Source organism: Lathamus discolor, chromosome 6 (assembly GCF_037157495.1).
Source record: "Lathamus discolor isolate bLatDis1 chromosome 6, bLatDis1.hap1, whole genome shotgun sequence".
Lineage (NCBI taxonomy): Eukaryota > Metazoa > Chordata > Aves > Psittaciformes > Psittacidae > Lathamus > Lathamus discolor.
The window spans coordinates 47,742,256-47,767,020 of record NC_088889.1 but is presented as its reverse complement, the minus strand read 5'-3'; the positions used below and the strand labels follow the sequence as shown (position 1 = coordinate 47,767,020).

The 24,765-nt window shown below is 38.4% G+C and overlaps 1 long non-coding RNA gene across 4 annotated transcripts in view; it reads left to right on the top strand.

Moving 5' to 3' along the window:
* The window catches only part of LOC136017287 (uncharacterized), a 272,445-nt gene that overhangs the window by 188,462 nt on the left and 59,218 nt on the right, over nt 1-24,765 (top strand). The window contains exon 5 of one of the 4 annotated variants that reach the window (XR_010613883.1): nt 13,056-13,214. The exons of the other annotated variants lie outside the window; for them this stretch is intronic. This is a non-coding gene — a long non-coding RNA (uncharacterized LOC136017287). Of the gene's footprint in view, nt 1-13,055; nt 13,215-24,765 lie in introns of those variants that run through there. 4 annotated transcript variants of the gene reach the window in all.

Sequence of the window (24,765 nt, the reverse complement as noted above, 5' to 3'; positions counted from 1 at the left end):
GCACACTTCTTTTTCAAGAATTATAATACAGACAGGAGATCTATAGTGCTGCTCAAAGGGAAAAATCTGTAGTAGCAAAACTTTGATATGTGTGGTTGAAACCAGAATTGTATCTTTTAAGTAGACATAATCCCAAAGTTTCATTAAAAAAAATGAAAATAGGTCATATGAAAATTTATATACAGTTTGGAAAGATAGACACAAGAAACTTGCACAAAAAAACCCACAAAAATTATTTCAAATAGGCATGACTTAAATCAGTCTGTATTGCAATTTGACATATTACACAGTAATTTATAGGCTGTGTAAAATAAGTTTGACTCCAAACCCATGCCAAATACAGAGTTACAACTAAATTTGTAAATCTGAACACAAAATGCTGGACAATTATTCCTTTCTCTCATCTTTAAAAGTTTTTGGTGTTTTTTTTTTTTTTTTTTCAATGCCATGCAGGTAAATAGAGACATAGGATAGCCAAAGAAATAAAACCCTCTCAGTGATTTTGTAATTGATTTTAAATTATCATGATCAGCTATGATCTTTCTTGTTCCAGAAATATCACTAATTCTCATGGGGGTCATGTTTAAGTAGGGAAAAAGTTTTCATGCACTACAGTTGTATTCCTCAACCTCTTACCTTCTGCAGCTTACTTTATCTGTTGAACCAGATATTTCAGAGTGCCAGTGGACAACATCTGTGTGGATGGAGGAGGTTTCTTCTCCCACTTTCTACTGCGCACTAACATTTACATTCTGTGGATGGAATGTGGAAAGCCAGGGATAATACATCAAAAAGAAAGGTCAATAATTGCGACTAAAGAGCTCTTAAATCTAGTAGTCTAAGGCATATGAAGGCCCAGTGGCTGGCAGTTGAAACAAGGTTCAGCATGGCATTTTTAATAGCAAACACAACTGGCCGCATCTAACTCAACTACGGATTTCTGGTTTAATGCAGAAAAGACTGGCTGAAACTGTATGGTGTGAGTTATGCAGGAGGTCAAACATGCTGTCCAGAACAGACTCTTCTGGAAAGGAAATTTATGAAAATAGTAGCAGAAATGCATGATGCAGTGAGTGTCTCAAGCGTTTATTTAGGACTTGGGTTCAACACCTCAGATGTAATGTATTTTTCCCTCTCAGGTTCCTAAAGCCATTTATATCAGACCAGCTTCTCATAACTACTTACATTTATAGTTTGTCTGCCTGCTTGTCAGTGGTCACATTTTTAGGTTTTGCATCACATTTTAAATCCCCTGAGTCATTTCATGTTCATGTTTACCATTCTTTTCCTTCTTTTATGAAATTTTTCCATGAACCTGAAATTAAAAACATCCTTTTCTTCTCTCTGCTGAAAAGTCACAACCACAAGTCATCCATCACAGCTCCAATATGTCCCTTAAAATTTTCTCTGATCCCTTACAGAAGAGGCACTTCCAAGCAAGAAGTTCAAGCTCCATTTCTCCCTATTTCTCAGGAGAGCTGAAAAGAACTTGCCTTTCTTCCAGATATTTAATTTCCACTTTTTCCTTCAAATTCTGCATAGAAAATGAATTCAATGAAAAAAATCAGTCTTTTCACTCCCTGGCACTTCAAGCACTTGCATTTCCTCTTCTGGGTTTTTGAGCAGTTTTTAAGTTGGAGGGGAGAGAGCTGAGAGGGAACAGGCTGTGCTGTGGTTGTGTCCATCATCTGTCTCCCTCTTGCATAGTTGACCTGTTTCAAGCTTTAAAAACTCACCAGTTCCTTCCCTTTGTTCCTGAAAATAAAGAAATAACCCATGAATGGAGTGGAACAAAAGAGTGTCAGACAGTATGGCCAGAAACACAGTATGGCAGCCTTTACTCTAAAGATCTCAGCACATTGGGCTGACTACAGGCTCAATGCGCTGATGCTATGGATACAGCTAATATCACCCTGCATTTTACTCTGAATTCTGAAGAGCCTCAAACCTCACTGAGATTTTCATCTAAAGCATCAGCCTTTCCACATGTAGTAAGCTGTGTTCTTACAGCTTTCCACGGATAGGAACGGGCTAGCTCTGCCGTGCTATTATATACGTGTATAATACCCGGACAGTCGTCCCATACTAGGGGATCTTGGCAAGGCAAGTGTTCCTGGCACTTCAGCACTGCTGTGGCACTCACATCCAGGATGGTGAGTACATGAGTAAGGTTTGCAGTTAACTCTGTTGGTTTCTACATCTTCACAATTAGTTATTCGTTTAAGAAAAGACACATTACAGGGGGAAAAATAATGTGATGTGTGGGAGCTGGCAGTAGGGATTTTTCCCAAATGTTTGGGAGGATCCCGTTTCTCACAGATGGTGCTGCCAAGAAACAGCTTACTTTTCTTTCAGAAAATAAGGATTGTTAGCAATAATCTTCTGCTTAAGCATTTCCCCAGTGCAAATGTTAACCCTACTGTAAACCAAGAAACCCTTATTCAAAGATATTATCTCAAGTGAGAAAAGAAAGCAGAATCCTAACAGGTGGAAGTTAAATGATTCATCTAACAGGAACAGAGATAACTACAAAACTACTTTGCAAAAGACCTTGAAGGAGTGGAAGGGAGGAGAAAGAGCAGGCTCCTTCCCAAGCAGAAGGTCTGTTACCTATCACCCTCAGCTGAAATGTTGAGAAATTTTTAAATTTGTATGTGAACATGATCAAAGCCTGACCCCTTGGAAGGAAGGCAATATAATATTAGCACCTTTACTTTCACAGATGCATACATGGTTGTGCCATGCCTATGCTGTTTTGTTTGTTCTTTCGTATTCCTTCATTTTTTATTTGAGAGGCAGAAAAAGTTTCCTTAAGAAAAGGCAGGATGGTGAGTCACACACTTTAATACTTCTGGCTTCTGTTCAGTACATTAATAAACAAGGAATGTAAATATCTGTATATAGCTGGAGGAAAAGTCTTCTGCTGCAACTACTGAACAGAGCCACTGACAGTGAAACCCATGCAGGGCATTGTACAGGCCCTGGCATTAGGAATAGGAGGGAGGCAGACACTCAGTGGAGCCTGCTACCACTGGGTTAAAAGGACAAACCAGGTTTCCTACTGAAACTGACAGTGATCACTCCTAGTGAAGGAAAGTAAAAAATCAGAGCAGCATGTAGCTAAGCATGGACTTAACTACAAAAGCTATTTCAGAATCCCCTGATGCTGCCAAAATTATGAGGACAAAGAATTTGGCTTAAAGACACTTTTCCTCTACTTTGTAACTCCAAGGTGGTGTAGAGCACAAACCTGCTAGATAAATATAGAAGCCTGCAGGGTGATTGTCATAACGATATCTGATAACAACTGGTAGCAGAGATGAACTTGAGTTAGAAGCTATGAATCCCCAGTCAAACGTCCTGAAAATTCAGCAATGTGTTTGGGAGTGAAGGTTTGGGTTGGATTTCTCCCTCATGAGCAGAGAGAATGTACTAATTCTGAGTCCAACTCCATATTTTTCTTTGTTTTGGTTGTTATGATAGTCATGGCTACTGCTGCAAAATTAGGCCATTAAAAAAAGAGGCAAGCAGCCCAATCCAAATGGTTCCCATTTGAGCTAAATTCCTTGGGTTCAGCAATAAACAGAGAGGTACGTATTTAGGGCATGTGTTTCTTACTTATTTCTGCCCTTGACTAGTTTTGGATGTTACAGCTATTTGACAGATGAAATTTCCTTCCTAGGGAAAAAGGCTGATATTTTCAAAACTATTTTCATCCCAAATTGGCATTTTCAGAGACCAGTATGCTTAGAAAAAACTCAGTTTAGAAATGTCAAAATATTTTTTTTTATAAATCAAACACAAATATTCAATGTTTCCCAGCCTTTTTTAAGCTTGCTCCCACATGAGCTGGTGTGTATTCTTAGGCTGAAGTCATGCTGCTTTTCTAGGGAGAGGCAGGAGCAGTATGCTTACATTTACACCTGCCGACTACAGTCAACATCTCATCAGAACTTGAGCTGATGGATGGCTGCTCAGAAACAAGAATCAGTAGGGGCGACTTGCACTTCTGCAATGGGACACATTGCTGAATATGCTAAGGACTGGCCAAGATGAGTACCCTGACTGGTCCAGCGCTATAGATCTTCACAATGTGAAGACAGTGTTGGATCCAAAAAGCAACCTAGATGTATTATCATGGCACATTACCCACAGCTGCTCCACTCCACTTAGCGAAACAATGTAAAAGTTCCTTGAGTCTTTCATCTGCTGCTGTAAAGCTTCTGTGATACACAAGACAAAATCATGACAAAAAAGTTAGCAGCTGGTCCACCTGGCCATCGACCTACTAATATAAGTTGTTTCAGCAATCACAGAACTAAAGAGTGGGAATTGAATGGTCTCTCAGGAGACGCAGAAATGTGGGATGCCATTATTTAGGGAGAAAAAAGGAAAAATATTTAGATCCTGCTTCCAGAAGAATTAACATTTTTTTCTACAGGTTTCACACTTTCTCTCTAGCCTGAGCTGTGCTTAGAGGTACATTAACTTTTACATCTTGATTAAAACATGAAAAACGGCCATTTCTTGCTGATTTACCTTTTAAAAAATATTGTGAAAGTGCGGTATTCTCATAACACCATTTTAATGGGAGAGAAGTGTAGCTATGTTGTCTTACAGACTTTATTAAATTATGCTTAGAACTCATTCACTTTGTTGACTCAAATTATGGAAGCGATTCTTGTAGGATTGTTTATATGTCCCAGAGCATTCATAACTCACTGAGTTCAGCTATCTACAAGTGTTTAATTGCAGACTGTCTGTTTCATGTGAAAAAATGTTTCCAGCAGTCTTTTGGCAGAGTAAGGAATGAATTTTGTAGAGGAAAACCAAGTTGTTCATTATGAGCGGCAGCAGAAATGGGGAAAAGAACTTCCTCAGGGTTCCTTGAAGATTCCAGTTGCTACGTTCTGGCATGATTTGGTCTTTGGAAGTGTGCTATATTTTGCATTGATTTTTTTTTTTTTCTCCCATTTCTACAGCTGTAAGTGTACCTACATTTGAGAATAGCATGTGAAAATTAAACCCACAAGACACCATTACATAAGATGTGAGCTCAAATTTTGCCCAAAAAAGGGAGAGGGAATCTCTTCTTTGAAAAGAATATTTCTTTGTGTTTTTTGGCAATATGAGCCCAGATCACCAATATGCTGCTGAGTTGAGGCTGCATGTCACATCTCACAGGTTCAAAAAATAAAAATGTCCGGTATTACTGAATCCCTGAACTGACTATTTTGAACATTTTAACTGACTAGGGGATGGAGGGTTCTTTACTTCCATGTTTCTAAACTGATTTTTTTCTTTGCAGATTTCTATGACAAATGGTGTTCAAGGCCAGGTTGGACAGAGCCTTGGGTGACATGGTTTAGTGGTTTAGTGGGAGGTGCCCCTGCCCATTGCAGGGGAGTTGGAACTAGATGTTCTTAAGGACCTTTCCAACCCTAACTATTCTATGATTCTATGTCTTGCTGTGAAATGCTGAATTTATCTGATAGAGCTCTTTTAAAGCTAAATCTGAAGATTTGGGTTGAAAAAGAAGATTTTTTGATTTTTTGATTTTTTTTAGGAAATGCTTTTGTCTTGACTCCTGGGAGGTTTCTTGTGAATACCTTATCTCTCTTCTGTCTGTATGTGGTTTGAGATTCATGGTTGTAGCTGCTGAGCAAAGCAGTTTACATTGAATGTCCACTCCTGAAGCAAAATTTCTGCTATTCTTTACTGCTGAGGTTTGAGATCCTGCACCGGGCCAGCACACAATATGGCAACCTCAGTCTCCTCTACCTGAGACATTGCTGCCTCACTTCAGTGAAAGAATGTGTACATTCCTTTGTTGGCAGATATTAGACGTACCAAAATATGTGCAGACTTATTTGGAAAGTGATGTCTCACCTCTGTGCAGAAGACAGGATACACAATTGAAACTGGCAGGACTTAAAGTAGAAAAAAACTGGAGTTATTTCAATGTTTATTAACTGGGGACTAGATGAGCAAGTCTGTCATACGCCACCCTCCTCTGACAGCTGGGTGCCCACCGTGCGACCAGCTGTAGGGCTGTGGGCAGCATGTGCCAGGGGAGCGCTGGGGCTGAGCGAGCCAGCTTCCTGCCCACTGCCCCTGGCAGAAATGCAGGAAAGTTCTTCAAAACAGTAAGTTATGCAGTTTCGCACCTGAGTCCTCAGCCGAGGGGGTGGAAGTGGCATTTTCAGGCGCTCAGCAGCCAACCAGCAAGAAGGACAAGGGTCAGGTATGAGAGGGCAAGGGTGAGTTATTCCCCTCTGATGGCTCCTGTTGCAGGCTTGGTCCACTCCCCTCCGGGTTCTGGCTGTGCTCCGAGGTACCTTGAGGTACTCAAGTCCATGCAGTGTGAACTCATTTGTTGTCATTTCCACTTCTGGGAAAAAAAGAGTCATAAGAAAAGACCAGTAAATGTGCAGTATTCATAAAGCACAGACTCTAACAAAACAGGCATGTTGCAGTGTTATCATATCCAGGAAAACAGCAGCAGAGAGCATAACTTTAAAATACCACCCAGAAACTCTTGTTTGGAAAGGACAACTCATAACATCGAAGCCTAAATATATTTGCCAAACCATACTTTAACTCACTGCCAAGACACCAGATTTATACCCTTAATACCAATGATCCACTAGGCAACATGGAGACTGCTACAGCAAACTGGATATGGATTTATTTCAGAGAAGTCAGGAAAGAGCCCTACACATATTAGTACCTGGTGAGAAAGCTTGGAGAGGGTGTCATATGAAATTAGTCTTGGGCTACTTTCTTTATAGATAAGCATCATAGGAAGAAAACAACAGAATCAATAGAACAGCTAGCTATCAATTCTAAGGAAAAATATGAACATTTTAAATATTTGGATGAATAATTTCAGAAAAAAATAAATGAGAAATAAACATCTAATAGAAATTGGCTTTCAGAAGGGCAAAATTACAACACGAGGTATATAACCAAAGCAAAGGGAATGCATTGGTTTCTACCTTGCTTTTTCAGACTCTCCTCACCTGCACTCATTTATACATCAGTGTATGTGGAACAACTTCCTCCTATGATAGAATCATAGAATGATTTGGGTTGGAAGGGACCTTAAAGGTCACCTAGTTCCAGCCCCCCTGCTACAGGCGGGGACACCCTCCACTAGTCCAGGTTGCTCCAAGCCCTGTCCAACCTGGCCTTGAACATTGCCAGACATGGGGCAGCCACAGCTCTTCAGGGCAACCTCTGCCAGTGTCTCACCACCCTCTCAGTAAAAAACGTTATTCTTAATATGTGATCTAAAGCTATCCTCTTTTATTTTAAAGCCGTTACCATTTGTCCTATCATCACTGGCTCATATAAAAAAATATATATAGCAAATATTTTGGATACACACACATTGGTGTGTGCATGCATCTGTCACGTGCACATAGAATCATAGAATCATGGAATAATTAGGGTTGGAAAGAACCTTAAGATCATCTAGTTCCAACCCCCCTGCCATGGGGTGGGACACCTCCCACTAAATATACGTATACACACAAAGACATGGCATTTATAATATGTACACACACAGGCAAAAATCCTCCTGAACCACACTGAAGTTTTAGTTTTGATCTGTGAGGAAGTAGACTGGTTTTGCTGTTTAATATCTTACTATCTGGACTCAGGGGATAATAGCAAGAATATCTAATTTTGAAACTGAGATTAGTCCTTTAAGGCTTTCCTGCAAGTGCTTTTTCTCTTGGCATCTTCTGGGTAATGTTTATAAATGTCCATGTATACTACTAAATACATGTGAGCTAAATACATGTGAGCTCAGGAAGCAGTCTCTTTTAGGTGTACTTCAAAATGTTGATACTGATCAGCAGGACCTAAAGCAGAGCTCACTTTTTTTTTTTCCTTTGACTTCTTTTACTATGATACAAGGTGCTAGATAACCATTTTTACCTTATGATAAACCAAAAGGGTATTTCATAGCATAAAGATGAAATTAGGTGGTTTGGGATTCGATGGGTATTATTTTACTTTAAGGTGGGAGCAAAATATCCTGTGTAGAGAATTTGTAAAATGTCCCACTTTTTTATGCAGTCTGTACATGTTCACTTACAGGACATAGGATCCAGATTTATGAAGATCAGGAAGGAGAAGGTGGTAGTTGTTACTCTTATTCCTAATCAGAAATGACAGTGTTTGCAGATTTAATAGTGCTAACAAGCCAAAGACTAATTTTTTGCTTTCTAATATCTCTATATCTGTGCTCAAAAAGAGATAGCTATATTTTAAACCTTTCTCACCTCATAAACACATAGACCTTAAGGAGACTTATTTCAGTCATATTACAATTTTCTGATCCTAGCAAGTCTTACAAATTCCTAAACACATCCCTAAACAATAAAAATCTGTGTATTTGATAATGCAGAAAAGTGCAGATTTAAGGAGGAACAGTTAAAATGTATGTATACGGGGCTAATTGGTTTCAACAGTTACATGGCATAGAATAATAAGGTGCTGGGCTGGTTGCAAGGGCACCTGGAACTTGTTTCTAGCCCAGCCATGACTTGCCATGTTAGCGATGGTAGTCCTTCACCACTCTTTGTCACTGCTTTCTTTGTTTTTGGCTGCCCAGCAGGCAGTAAGCATTTGAAGAAAAGCACCTCACTGCCTGTGCAGGATACAGGTGGGGGGTGGCATGGTTGTGAGTCACACTTCCATTCTTACAATGCTCATACTAGCAATGATAGTGGCTTATACCTGTCTTCAGTGAAAATCTAACAGAAAACTAAGAACTTTGCCCAGACTCTTCTCTGAAAAGGAGATAATGAGTCTATTTTAACACACTGGTGGAACCCCAATTTGGAGGTCTTCAGACGTAATGTCTGATTGATGTATTTATACACCATTGGATACAAATTGTTGCAAAATGAATCTTTTCTTATTGGAATTCTTTTGCTGATGAGGGAAGTTTATGGTATCTGAGCTGTGATGTGGTTTTGCTGGCCATTTCTTTAATTTGGAGTAATTCCACCTAATTATTACACTTATGTGACTGCACAGTCACTGACAGAAGCCCTTAAACATGAAAACGAATGAGTTCCACCAGCATGGAATGACAGCTGCCCTTAGTGCAGCATGCAAAATTACTTTATGGTATAGCATTGAATAGCTTCCTGGAAACCTTAACAATGCTGAGGTTTGAATGAAATGGAATGGCCAGCAATTCATATACAACACAGGCTGAATAGGCTGCTTCTAACTGCATCAGAAACTTTTGCTCATAGATTTATCCTTTCATTTGAGAACTTAAAGTGCTAAAAAGTGGCAAGACTTAAAAGGCAATGCAGCAATAAAAATTCCAGTTTGACTCTAGGGATCGCTTCAGAGACATTGTGGTCTGAATTTTCTCCATTATTTGCAAGTTGCCAAAGAAGAATTTTCTTTATTCTGGACTGGCTTTGGGAAATCTATTAAGATTTTTAATTGCATTCAAAAATATTCTTATGTTTTGAAACCTAGTCTGCAGGAAGTTTAACTAGCCTTTCATTAAGGTCTCTGAGTGTGGGTGAGACTTGTGTATTAGCAAGGTGCTTTGCTTGCCTGTGCCCAATAAAAATATGAGGAATAATGCCAGTTTGGGGAATGAATAGAGCAGAAGGGGGGAAGCACAAGTTACGAGCTGCTTTGGTCTTCATACTCAGGAAGTACTTACCAACTTCCATTGCCTCATCTCATCTCTTCCATTAGAAGGCCTTTATAAATTATAGGAATTCATGGCCCTTAGCAAATAACTTCACAACAGAGAGCAACCAAATTGGAATGAAGCAGAATAGGAAACTCTTTTCTGTTACTGTGGGTAGTTCTAAACTGCTAGTTCTTTTTTCCTTTCAGATCAGGATGAAAGACAAAAATCTCAATAATTTCACAAATTGAAAAATCTGAAAAATGTGTGTGCTGAGTGCAGATGAAGCATTTAATTTCAATAATTTTGCAATATTTTGTTACAATGCTGATCTTTCTTTCTTTTATCTTTTATTTTCTAAATTTGCTAAGATTTCACAGATTTTAATTTTGTAAAACGTTCCAGCTTAAAAGAAACAAAAGTTCTAATTCAAGTAGCCAAAATAGTACTATTTAAAAAATTTATCATAAAAACATAATAACTAAGGAGCAATGGGAAACAAAGCCTTTTCTTAGCCATTAGTCTGAGTCATAACTCAGGTCAGTAACAAATGCTAGGTGTTTCGGTATAATGGTTCTTCAATGACTAACTCTTTTATTTCTGTCTGATTGACTGCAGCGGCATTTCGATCAGGTCTAGTAAGATGTTTCTCCTAACTGTGCCAGTACCAGCTCATATGCTGATAAGTCAGTTGAGCACCAAGGAGAAATATTTACTTTTTTTTTAGCCAAGAACAGTGAAGAGGATCACAAATGGAGGGTTTCTTTTGGCAAGAAAAGATTTCCCTTACAGTCAATTCCATGATTAAGCCAACACCACTGCTTTGTACCTCCACCTGTCTCTGAGTCAGCTATGGTTTCCTCTTGCTTTCCCTCCAAATGGGATGCCAATCTCTTGCCTGGACTGCAGAGGCACAAGTGTTGTGCCCACATTTGTGAATTGTTTAGCTTTTGCAATCTTGGCAGCTGCCTGAACCCTGGCAAGATTTTTACTAAATGAGATAGAGAATGAAGTGGGCAATTCACTTTTCATGCTGTTCATGGGGTTTTTATTCTAAAAATTTGAGTATGGAAAATCTCATCATAACTTCTGTAATTGTTTGGAACTGTGGCTAACAATAATGCTAACTTTGCTCATTACCAAAAGTACTGAGACATTTTAGAGTTTAATTCCTCAAAATCCTAAAACCAGAGATGAGATGTACACATCTGGGCCAAATTTTCACATTCAGTTTGTTCTGTACATATAACTCCAACAACTTCACAAGCATATCCAATTGGTAGTTTTGTACCTGTGAGTTACGCTGCTATAAGAGACATTTCTCACATTACTATATATATATTTGCTTATCTCATAGCTGCATTTTGCAGCCAGTTCTCTCTACTGAGATATGTATTTGATGCTTTTTGCCAAATATTCTTCTAGAACCAATCTGAATATGAATATGAAAAGGTGCCACCTGTACAAGCATCATGCCAGGCCAAGTAGTGTGCTTCCCACCAAATCACAGTGGGAAAGAATCTGTGTGACTCAGAGGCAGCAAAAGGAAAATAAGTGTCAGACCTCTCCACCAAATGGTCATCTTGCCAGGGAAGAGGGCTATTAGGGACAGTGAGCTCTCCACGGTCTTATTCAATGGATAATAGATCTGTGATTTCTGCCCTTATGGCACCAATCTCCCCATAGGAACCAAATTCTATACCTAGTTATCATTGGTTAAGTGATAGCAAGTGATCCAGAAACTTTGAGACATGGTGTTGCTAACATAGCTCGTAAGCATGTGGGTAAACAAGTCAACCCTGAAACAGAGAGGAGTATACGTTCCCAATGTGTGTGTGCACAAACTTTAAACTGACTCCTCTCATGCCTTACTGATGAGCAACATATTCTGGCCATTCTTTTCCCATGCAGGCTTAGTATGGCTGATTTGTGTACTTAGCACTGAAACCTACACTTTTCCCAGGACCCATGAGGTCAGATTGCCCATAGCCTACTGCTCCTTTGATGGCTCTCATCCTGCTTTCAATTGATGTGGCAGTGCATGAATACATATGAGCAAAAGCTTGATATAAAAATCATTTGTCTAAACACATTTATGTTTGATAGCCTGAACAATTACTAATCCTGATTGGAAATATAAGTCATTGTGTCTACAGTGTCCTGTCACAGCATCCCCGTCAGCTCCCCTGAGGCCAAATTCTCTGGCAATGCACACAGTGTTCGTTTTATTCTGCACACAGTACCGTGCCTAACTGAAATCCCAGTGAGGAAACCTCTTGCTCTGTATGCTCACCAGTGTGGATGATCCCCAGGAATTTTCCTGGTCTGCCAGAGTATATCCATTAACACAGGACACAGACCCAGTTACAGTACAGTAACTTCCATGATCCCACATGCAATTCAAAAATGCCATGGCACACATGTATCTCATCCTCAGAGAGCACAACATGCATCCTTCCTGTCAGGGCATGAGCTCCCACACTGGCCCACATCTGGGGAAAGCCCTGAAGGAACTGGAGCCTCCCTTAATCTACAGAGAGAGCAGAAAGCTCTGGAGCAGCAGCAGGCCTGCTCTTTGCTTTAAAAAAAGAAAAAAGTTCATCCCTCCTCCCTTCCCTCTAATCTCTGAATTCTCACCCTTACTTGAAGACTCTGCTCCACCACTGCCAATGAAATACGAAGTTCAAGATTGTCAGAGGACCGGTATATGCCTAAGCAGTCACATCCGAAACCCAGTACAACACCCTTTGTCTTGCTGGCCTGCACACCTAGTATGGCTATTCACCCAATGCTATTTTGTCAGTTATTCTACACAGCCACCATGTGCCTGCCTGTGCACAGCCCAGTGCAATACTGAGACTGGCCTGGGCAATGGTACCAGTTACTGCTGCGGCACGGCTAGTCCCTGCTAGCTACAAAGGATTCCCAGAGCTGCCTGTCCCCATGGCTCCTCTCTCTGACGGTGGCATCAAGACACAGTGCTGCAATGTGGTAGGAGAACCCCATGGCGAGTATCCTCACAGAAACCCACAGATATGTCTCTCTCCCAGGCCAGGAAATGGCTAACAGAGCCAGGGGAAGCAGCTCAGACACACATAGCTCAGCTGTTGTGGAATACCATGGTTTGGTTTCTGACTCCAGATATCGCAGGGCTGTTGAACATTTCTGTGGGCTGATGGGATGGGAGGCTTCTAGGCAGCCATGGGAAACGTGGACCTGCAAACATCAGTCTTCAGGGGCTGGCACTAAGGGTTTGCTCTTTGCACACGAATGAGGGAGGAAAAGGTACCTACTTCACCTGTCCTGGCTTTTTTTGTTTCTTATTTTTTCTGATTCTCACCAGAAACACGTGTCTGTTCTTGACTTGTGTTTTGTCTCCCAGCACAGTGCCCTGGGAAGGACCTCGGCTCCCACATTCTCACACATGCATGCACACCGCAGGGCTCTCTCCTCCCAGTTTCCCAGCAGACTGAACTGTACCACACCACAGTGCTGATTGCCAGGATTTCTGGACCAAGTACCTAGCTCCCTCCAGGGAGAAAGCATGGTGAGTGGCAAGGCATGAATTATGCAGTCGTCAGGCAGGGCTGTTACTAGAAAACTCGTGCTAGGTGAATGGGAGGAGAAGGATAGAGGAGAAATGGAGAGGAGATACTGCTGAAGGCACACCAGGGAGAATTCAGCATAGACACCCCTGGGAAACAGCAGGAATGATTTATGGGTCTGCAAGGTAGACTGAAACAGGGTGTTTCTCTATTCTCTGTTTCACATACTGGGATAATTATCAGGAATACTCTACCAGGGAACTGCAGTAATGAGTAACAGGAATACTGCTTTTGAATGTTCAATTTTGTAGGAGAATCCTCAGCCTGACTACATCATTGTCACTTCATTTTGACTTTAGTGGGTTATTCCATTTTCCATCAGATGAAAACATTGCCCTACATAAAGAAATATCATTTACTGGTTTGGTTTGGGGTTTTTATGCTGAATGAATTAGAAACCCACCGTAATATTGTAAACAATATTCTAGTTCTAGCAGCTAAAATTCCTGAATTTTAATCCAAAAGGGACTACAATAACCATTTAGTCAGACCTTCTGCCTGAAAATTGGCACAGACTGAATGCAGGAACATTGTACCTCTGGGTATATATTCCTATATTTCCCATTTCGGTGACACAGAATTGAGAACATGGGAGATTAGTTGCACAGCAAAAGTCAAATGTTCTGTCACTTGATAACCTTGTATTTCACCTACTCTCTATTGCAGTGCCACATTTCCTTTGCTTACAATGAATTTAGCAGGATATAACCCGCAATAAAAAATGCAATTCTGGAGAGTCCAGAAAACACTTTAGTCAAAGAGTAAGTTAAGTTTTCCTAAAGTCTGAATGAATACATCTACAGACTTTTTGTTGTGGGATTTTTTCAATATTTGTTGTATACTCGTCTGCTAATTTTACTTACATTTTCCCCAGACAATCTGAAAATCATTAAGTAAATTCCCAAAAGGTAATAATGACTCAATCAGAAGCACCACAAATACTCTTTGGATTCTCCCAGTTATTTTTAAAGATGAGTGTGAAAAGAAGAGTTAAAATTTTCTATCCAGAAGCCTACACTGTGTAAATTATTACTATTATTATTAGCTAAAACTGCACACTAAATAAAATCAGACAATTTTAAGCTGAATTTATAGTGAGGTAGAAGATTCATTTGATTTGGGAGGTTTTGTGTTTTGGGTTTTTTTGGTTTTTTGGAAGTTTTGGTGTTTGGTTTTTTCAGTTATGAAATGAAATAATATGCTTGGTGAACTGATTCAATGATGGACTTGCTCCCAAAAGTCATTTGTAAGTGAAAGGAGTAATGAGAACATAATAGCTAATCCCTCAAAAGTTCAGCTGGATTAAAAACAATTTGAATTCTTTTTTGGAACAAAAAATAAAGCTATTTGCAGATGGTCTTCATTAGAAATACCGGTGGCAAGAATTATTTCACAGCTCCAATAGTGTGTCTAGCCAATATTCCTTAGGCCTTAATATTTTCAAGTATCAGAGATGAACGTTCTCTTTGTAGTCATGTGCTTGCATTAAAGAAATCTACTAACCAAACACACATATAGATATGATATACATATAAAACACACACACTATTTCATTAATGTTCATATATTCATATCACAAGAATAAAAGTGTGATGCACTTGATGCTGAGAAACATACTGGTTCAGACTAGTTTTTCTTTTTTTTTGAATCTGCAACTCAGAAGGTCAACAACTTATTTTATACTATATTGATAATGTAAATTATACATTGCTACTGCAAAACTGATTTCCTGCTATGGACAAAATGGATGTACCCTGGAGAACATATCAGCTTCCATGTTACCCCACTGCCTTCACTTAGCTATAGTACCACACACAGGCAGGTAGTTAGATATATAGTTATCCAACCTGCATATATTATCTGATTGGCATGTTCACTTGCTCCCTGACTGCCATAAATGAGTGGCTGTGCAGGTGCCATTAGCACATGCATCTTTTTCTGAATGCACCATTGTAGGAGTAGCTGAAAAGCTGTTTGTACTACACAGTCAGAAAGTTGGCAGCAGTGCTGGGTGAAAAATGGTAAGTATGTTTCCAGAAAAATTCAAAAAACTTCATGTTTACTCTACATTTTTTAACATCTCAATGAGAAATTCAAAAAACCTGAAGACATTGAAACCAAATCTTTTTCAGATTCTGATGTAACAATTATTGTTTTTGCTTCTTGCCTTTCATCCTTTCTCCTCACATTTTCTTCTGCTATTTTCATTTCTTGCCCTTTCTTTTAATGATCAAGTAGAAGGTAATTAAGGTAAAGGAACAGAAGAAATGAGAAGGAGGAGGAAACAATACCTGAGAAGCTGCAGCACTTTTTGCGGGTTAGTTTAATAGAGAGGCCTTTGTATACCTGTACTAGGCAATAAATGTGCTTGTAGGTGAAGCTCAGCAATACACAAGGTAGTTTATATCTGCCCTATTTGATAGAAAACTATTTGGCTTGCACCCCATGTGTCCATTCTGCTAGTTATAGATTTTGCCCCTGTCCTTTTGTTCTCTTAAAAATGGAATTGTGTTTTGTTAGGCAATACTGTAAAAGTTACTGCCTCCTTTTGCTTCGTGGCTTGGGGTGTGTACAATTTATGACATGAATCAGCAAATACATTTGCTTCTTGCATCTGTATAACACTTTTTAAAACCTGGCAAGATAGAGCTTTGAGTTAGCAAGGAGAAGAAACAAAATTTTAATGGTCACAAATTTGGGCTTAAGCTATTCCTCCATTTCAAGCTTCATTGGTTTGCCTTCCATTTAGCAGCTGCTGGAAGCACTCTTCAATAGGAAACAAATAAATCCATATTACCTGTCCCACTCCGAATCAGAGGCCAAATCTTCCTGTTAGCTGTCTCAACATTTATGAATTAAAAAAGCAGCTCAACCTCAATTTCCATGCCATGAAAAAAACCCCACCAAAAACAACCAGAAGAAGAATAATAGAAGCTTTGTTAGGCAATTTGCAGGCATGTGACTTGTAATTATAGTAAAATGTTCATCATTACAAAAAATCATTGTTTGCAATCTGAAGCGTGGTGCCTACCTCTGCAAATTTGCTAAATGCCAATATGAAATTTAATGCTGGCATATATCTATTTTATTGCAGGTTAAAATTTTAGGTCTCATGGCAGGGCAGCTGTGAAGAGGAAACTTACAGAGTTGTGGGTATAGAAACCATTATCTGCGAAAAACAAACGTATTCTCCTGGCACCACATGGCACATTTATCCCTATAGACTTGAAAGTTATTCTGCTCTAACATGTGAAGGCCTCCTACACAATGTTCATAAATAAAAGCAGATTTTGAATCCCTGCCTTTAGTTCTAAATCCCAAGGTAAAGATTGACTGGAATACATTGGAACAGATCTTCAGGTTTGGACAAAATGTTAGTCTTAGATCATCGCCATGCCTTTCAAGCACTCAAAAAAACCCTACTGTAATATGTTATTTTGGTACTGGGCCATGCAAATCTTGCCTAAATTTTGAGTGCATGAGCTGTCAGCAAGGAGCTGTATGGTTGTAAGCACGAGGCACTTCAATGCAATACAAGTGAAACTTGTCCCTCTATTTCACTTCAGATCAGATGATTAGAAAAATTGGCTTAATGTGCCAAGACAAAAAACAGATAAGCCAAACTACTCTTTTGTTTTTCCAGAGAGAGTTTCATACAGTTTATTAAATAGAGAATCCAGAGCAGTAATCAACACAGTCACTGGGATGTTAACAGTGATATGGTAAAGCAGTGTGACAGCCAAGGGACAGAGCGCACTTCTTACTCACTTTCTCCAGCCATGAAATCAGTAACTCAGATCATTTGTCTAAATCATCTAATATTACTTTGGAGTGAATCAGTTCACAGAGGTTTAAGGACATCCCAAGCAGATTTGTTCATATAATAGGGAAAAAACAAAACAAAAATAACAACTGCTTTATTTGAAAGCCAGGAGGGCCAAGGGAGATTTAGTTCAGTTAAAGCAATATTTGACTCCAGTTCAAGTTGGGCAGGAGTTCAGCCAGAAGTTATCATATGATTGGGTTTTGGGGATTCTATTTTTTTGGAAGTCTGTGTGAAATGATCTAGTAGTGATTTCAGTTCAAATTCCAATCCATAAGTGCCTCTGTTCCTTGTAAACCCCACTATTTGCACCATTATTAAGAGTCTCAGAATAGAAGGCAAGAGCTAGAACCCGTAGTTTGCCTGGGGTCTGCTCTTCACATATGAAATAAGGAGATGGGAGACATGAAATGACACCATTATCTTTGCTGTCTTGACAATCCTCTAAGAAGAAAAAACAATTGCTGAGAAAAAATAAACAATATTTTTTAAAAGTAGCAACTACACCAACTACTACATTCATAATTTAATCCTTGCCTTGACTTTTTTCTTAATTTTAGTATAAGGTAAAGATGACAGTAGGATCTCAGCAAGCACTTACTGGCACTGTCACACTATTATTGAGCCTGCTTAAGAGTCAGCATGATTTATGCAGCAAAGATGAATCAACATACTTTGACTTATTTTTAAGCCATTTGAAGATCATGTATCCGAAAGTTTGCTCTAAGTTAACTTTTAACTCATTTGCCTTCTAGGAGGTGTAAAATAAAAATATTGACAAATACAATGATTAAAGAGAAAATATAATGAAAAAAGTTATGTATTTCAAATATATGAAGTTATCCAATTTTAAGGAATGTCTTTTACATCTTATACATTCTAAACTTCACTGCAACCAAGGAAAGATATTTAGTCTGTATTTAAAGTAGATATCCCATGGAACAGCATATCTTCAAAGTAAAGGAAAATTTTTCACTGATCTCTCACCCTCAATGCAGCCTTGAAACACTGCATCATTTGCCCACTCCTTGTAGGGTTTTTTAGACAGTGCTTCTCAGAGCACTGTAATTAATGATATTTTCTCAGCCTATTGCTGCTGTCCTCCTCGAAAAATAAACTATATTCCTAAAAGTATATCAGGACAATTCAGAACTTGAGAACACTTGCAAACCAAAGTCCAGTAGGCTAGGGAGTAATGCAAAATGCATGAAGTTATTGCATATTTTCTTTGCCAACACCAGCCATAACATACTAATAATTATTATATACCATTTCCCCATCTGCTTGTTGAATTTGTTCATCTCTCCACCAATATTCTATATTTAAATAGTTATATATGATCAGACTTTGGAGTAGTAGAGAATGTCTTCTCTCCTAAGTAAAGCTTACCAAATTACACATAACCAGATATTAAAATGAAAAAGAATGAAAGTTATTTCTTCTTTACACGTTTATTTTACTGTTTGGCATCCTTGTATCATACTGAAAACCAAAGATTGTACTACAAAGATTTTACTCTTATTTTTTGTCTGTTCTATTGAAATGTGACATGCAGACTATGTGGCTGTAGATTTTCTGATTCACTTGAACAGAAGTAGAATCAGGCCCATGTAATCCTGCAAGGATTACAAAAATGTATGGTTTCCTTGGCATTAGTCAGAAGTGTTGGATGATGGCTCCCCTCAGAGGTAGTATAGGAAGCATGCACCAGTTCAGTATGTCTCCTTGCTACAAGATGTCATGAAGAGATTGTGCATTATACATGATAGCTGAAAATGAATTGCAAAACTCCATCTTACAAAGGCTTACAGTTTGCCAGCTCTTTTGTGGGAAATGACTGTAACTAATTGATACAATCTATTATAACTAATTATGAATATATATAAATTTAAAAATTATATCAAGGATTAAGCTTAATTTTACAGCATATAACCAGTTTTGAGGTTGCATTAGAAACATGCAAAAGAGAAACTTACCTGACTACATTCTACTACTTCAGCTTCACAAGTCTAAAATGAAGGCAAAATAATTAATAAAAGATTTCTATTGATTTAAAAGTCAATTATTTCCAAGCTAGAAATTTTAACATTTGTCCAGCCAGATGTTTGGAGTGGTTCTGTGCCAAGCTCAGCTAAGTTTGGGAGAATTCTCTCAGTAGTGTCCTGTTCAGTCCTTTGAAGCTTACAAGCACATTCTCTTGCCTCAAAGCTATTAATTTAGGATAAAACATGAGGATAACACTCTACCCTCTGCCTATTTGAGGGATTCTATTAAGGAGCACAGAGATTACTTCTTCCAATATTATCTCCTGCTATTTTTATGAGATGCATAAAAATGTTCTTGAGCTGACTTTTAAAGAAATATTCTAAAATATTTCTAAAAATTGCTCATAGTTTGACCATCAGATCATTGTGGAATGCATTAGCTTGACTTTTTTTTAAACAAGACAATAGAGAAAAAGGATAATAAAATAAATAAACATAAAAATTTTTGAGGTCTACTAGTTCTTCAGATTTCTCTAATACAAGAAATAGATAGAGGATATCAGATGAAACTAGCATGTGGCAGATTCAAAGTTTCCAAAAGTAAGTGGTACTTCTAGAACGAGAGGTAGAAGATCCAAGTATATAAAGTGAATGTTTCTGAGATGACCACCAGCACCACAGGAAAAGTCTGGAAGTTATAACTGGTATAAGAACCAGGAAACACCAGCTCACTGCTTGGTAGCAGTTGAAGTAGCAAATAAAATTATAGAAATAATCAGGTGGGAAACAAAGATTAGAAAAAGCACAGACTTCGCCACACTGTGAACCAATGCTGCATCTTGAATCCTATATGCAGGTGAGTTTCTAGTCTCAGGAATGGATACAATTCAGCTGGGAGAGATACAGAGAGGGGTAGTAGTAACGATAGTGTGTGCACCAGCTGCCATGCATGGAGCAGTCAAATAGCTAGGGCTCAGCTGGGTAGAAATATGACAAAGCTTTAGAAAATCATGAGAAGTAAATACAAGGTGTATTGGGTCTGACAGCTCATTACCTCATCAAATATAAGACGTATAGACCATGAATGGAACTTAATGGATGGCAGGTTCAAAGCAAACAGGAGCAGGCATACCTTCACTGAACACATCCCTAAGGTGCGGAACTGAATATATTTGTCTAGTTCAGGAAATCATTTAGTGACAAATCACAGGAGTTAGAGTGTATTTAATTTAAAAAGTTTATTATTATGTAGATAAAGCAAAGGTCCAAGTACTCTTTCGATATCTAAGGGAATGGCAAATGCCACCTGGGAGATAACAAACCAAGATTAAAAATAATTTCCTTTCCATCGATGTTTCACATTTCTTCATTTATTCATGCCCCTTGCTGAATGGAATTTGTAAAAGAAAGATGAAACAAGCCCAGGGATTGTTCTCTTTAATAAAATATGTAATGCTAATTAAGATTAAACACGAGACGTGAGATACCAAAACTAGGATTCCTCAAATACTTTCCATAAAGAAAAGAAATTGGCATTTTCATAACCCTGTGAAATTCTTTAATAAAAAATGTAAGCATCCAAATCTCAGTATAATCTTAGGACAGCCATTTCACTAAGAATATTACTGCTAGAATATATGCAACAAAACTGCTAAACTGGATGGTCTAAATGTCAGGATATCGACAGTAGGATTATCTGAAATAATCAAGATGTCATTGTGGAGTCTGACTTCAAGAAGGATGCTTAGTAATTCCTGAAAATCAGGATCTACAGTATTTCAAATGATGGGCTATTAACCCACAACTCTGAAAATAGCCTATTCTTTTCAAAACCCTTAATCTATATTTGAGTAAGTTAAAAATTCACAAAAGTTGACAATATAACCCAGGCAATGCACCTCAATGATAGAGTGGTAGAATCTCACTTTCCGGGAGTGAATTATCACTCATATGAGTGAATGAGTTAGTGACATATGATTGTCTGGCATTCAGAGATCTGTCCTGTATAAAGAGAATTAAGACCATTACCAAAGTGAGTATTTTTACAGCATTTTTACAGCATTTTCATCACTTTCTTTCAGCTCCTATTTAGCCTCTACTATTGTATAATCCAGAATTTAGAAACTGTAACAGAGAAAAGGTCTACCAGAGCAGCTTGGTTTGCAGTGTAACTGTAAAATCTGTGGTTACATTTTACATTATGTATCTATGTCCTACAGCTAAAAAAATAACATTCACCGAGGAGTAAGGGGAGAATGCAAGTGAAGGCTGTGCCCTCTTGAATGTGTGGCCATGTTGCTAATTGCTCCAGTGACATCTCACTCACCGTTAGCATGGTGGTGTCATGCAGTACTTGGCTATGCAATGTACGTGCCTTTGTGCAAGCAGAGCTGAAGCAAGCCAGAGAGATATTTTGCCTCAGAGAATGTGTCTTATCACTACCAGTGTGTTACAGATAACACTGTTCTTTCAAATGACATATGGAAGTAGAACGGGGCTGTCTGGCTAGATTTTTCCTGCCTGCTCTGGATATGTTGTGAGGTGCCCTCTCTTTCCAGAAGAGTAGGGATGGAGTAGTTCAGTACTGCTTCTTCTCTCCAATAAATGTTCTCACATGGCTGATGCTGAATATGGCCATTACTGGCTTCAGAAATAATGGCTTCAAGTACCACATTATAAAAATAGAAATTAGTCAGTTTTCCAACTCAGCTGGCAGTTTTTGGTTTTAATATTTTTATTACTGCAGACATCATCGTCCAGCCATCTGCTAAAGATGAGACAGACAATAACTGAGCAGAACTGGAATGGATTTTGCTGCATCTGCAGCTGGGCATTTCATTACTGTACTCTGATGGGGAATTGATGGGGGCAGGTATTTTGTTCTTTTTATAGAGACAACCAAAATGTGATGCACAGCAACACTACACTGTGAAAAAGGTTGCTGTTGTTTACAGGAAGACCAAATGACCCATACCGACCTTTGCTCACCACTCTGCTATTACTGTTGAGGGAAGAGGCAGCAAGTCTCTCTCAGTTCCTTCTCCTGTCATTCCTGAGGTTCTTCTGATCACTGTATTATTGAGATTTTTGCAAATTTGAGAGAGAAGCTAGACTAACCCACTCCAGATGCTAGAACTGCCCTGTCTCTTGCTCCAGTTCCTGATGCTGCTTCCTTTCTCTGACCTCCCTTTTTTTAGTTCTGCAGACACATTATCCTCCAGAGGAACAACCTGACTATTCTGCCCTTCAGAAGCTGGCAGTCCCAAGGATCATCCTTGGTTAAATCCAAAATTACTCCTGAACAGACAATTAGGATGAGTAGCATTGGACAGCTGTAGGCCATTTTGATTTTAAAAAGGGCAAAACATTCACACTGACATGTGTGCTTTTCTAAAAATGAAAATTCTCTAAATAAAAGACTTTTTCTTTCTTTTGGTTTTAGTGTGGCAAAAATCAAATAAAACAGTGCCTATTAGGGTTAATACTAAGTTCAAGGTATGTGGTGGTGGTGCCCTGAAGATATGTAAAGATCCACAAAAGCCTGAAACTGAAACATTGAAGTCCTATGCATCTTTTACATTAGAGGTTTCTGGGTTTGGGTGGTCTTCAGCCAAAATTGCTCCTACATATTTGCCCAGTCCATCTATGTCCTCTTAGCTCAGATATTATTCTTTCTGTTGGTTTGTTCTATGGGCTCCTAAAACAATTGTTGCAACTCACTGGACTAAAAGATGCTTATAAAGACAAACTTTGCCACTTGTGTAAAATTAAAAAAAAATAAATAAAATAAATACAAAAAAAAAAAAAAACCCAAAAATTGTCACTATCATCTTCAACAAATCTCAGCATGAAAACACTGCAGAATTAAAGAATGGAGAAAACACAGCTAGAAGTACCACATAAACGAGCCCTGATCCTCTGCCCATTGATGTCAGTGGAAAGACTTGCACTGACTTCACCAGATCAGGCCTGTTGTGAAGGTCTGAAAATGCTAATGGTATCTTTATGCAGGGTATTTTCAAAACCAAATGGGATGCCTTTTTCTTTTTTTTATCAATTGCTTATATAATACATCATTGTTGCACAGAACGTCCTTGTTCCTAAGAAACTGTATCAAGTAAAACCAGAAAATGGAAAATCTCTTTAATTAACCTTTAATTAGTTGGAAACTTATTTATGCCAAAAAAGAAATATAATTGAGGACAATATGTGGTAGCATGTTACAGCTGTTCATTTTAGGAGACACAAACAAAATAATCCCATTGTTGCCTTTTTATATTTTTACCACACACCCCCCAACATTTCTTTTTAAGAAATCCCTCAGCACAGTTAAATTGCAAGGCTATAAAGGAATTCTTGTGCCTTTTTATTATTTTACCAGATGAGGGTTCAGGCATGTTGTCAGGTCATTTGACCTCCTTAAATGCATTGGCAGAGCTCTGATATTTATGGCCAAGAAACTGTCCTTGCCTTCTTTTCTCAATGTTGTTTAAGTAATAATTTGTATTAATTACAAAAAGTACATCCATAATTAACTGAGGAAAGACTTGTTTTTTCCCCAGGCATCTCTCACATTTTAGCTGATGAATACAGTGATTAGAGTGATGAAGCTGATTTGTGAGCCTGTTGTCTCATTTGTAAAAGGAATGGGCATGATGAAGAAAAAGGTGATCAATACACAGGGAAAAGCTCACACATGCATTTGCAGTTTTAGTCCAAAATTACCCATTAGTAAGAGAAGCTGCAAAAGCAAGCTTCAAAAGAAAGCCCAGATTTTATGGTGCAAAATGTTATATGGGATCTTGATTTCAAAAGTATTCTGCATATTGCAATGAGCAAAAAAAACAGACAAACCAACAACAAAACAAAAAATGACAGGGATGGCAGCTCCAAACAGAAGCACATACAGACATGCCCGAGAGTGTGCGTTGCCTATGATATCTATTCACACCAAAGGAAGGTTGCACCAAATCGGTGCCTTTAAAATTAGAGGTACCGTTTGTTACAGAAGTATGCTGCCAGGAAGAACAGGATGTTATTAAATGTAAATGAGTCTAAATTAATTATCCAGATAATTGTATATGTTTATTAACTTTATAAACTTTATATGCCTTTTCCAAGCACATTTATTTTCTTAAAAAGAACTTCAGTGATTGAAGTCAAGCAAATTTCACATTACTGCGAATGTGAAATAAAAGGGCCTGGTTTTCACAAATGCTATCGAGATCCAACACATATCTGAAACCAGTGTTAAATAAAGCATTTACTACCATTGACATAGTGAGCTGTTTCTTTCGGCTATAAGCTAAAATTTCTGAGCTTGAATTCTGTGCATAGATACGACATTTTTGTCCTTGGATCTTTTGGGTGCATTTACAAAACTGTTTATGCTATTTAGATGCTTTTCAGCATCTAAACCTCTGCATTTACAGAAATCTTAGAGGAGTGGAAGTGGAGGAGCTGCCAATTTGCACATTCTACAGGTCTATCAGAATAGTCAAAAAAGCACCAGTCTGACATAGCAGTTAAAAATATGAGCTTAATTTTGGTCTCATCCATGATCTTGCTTATTTCAGCAAAGTATTCACATGCTTTAAATCAAGTGCTAGTTTCAGTACTTTGCCGAAACAGAGCTGAAAGGTTGCTTTACTCATTCAAAGTGCCAGAACAATTCAGGTT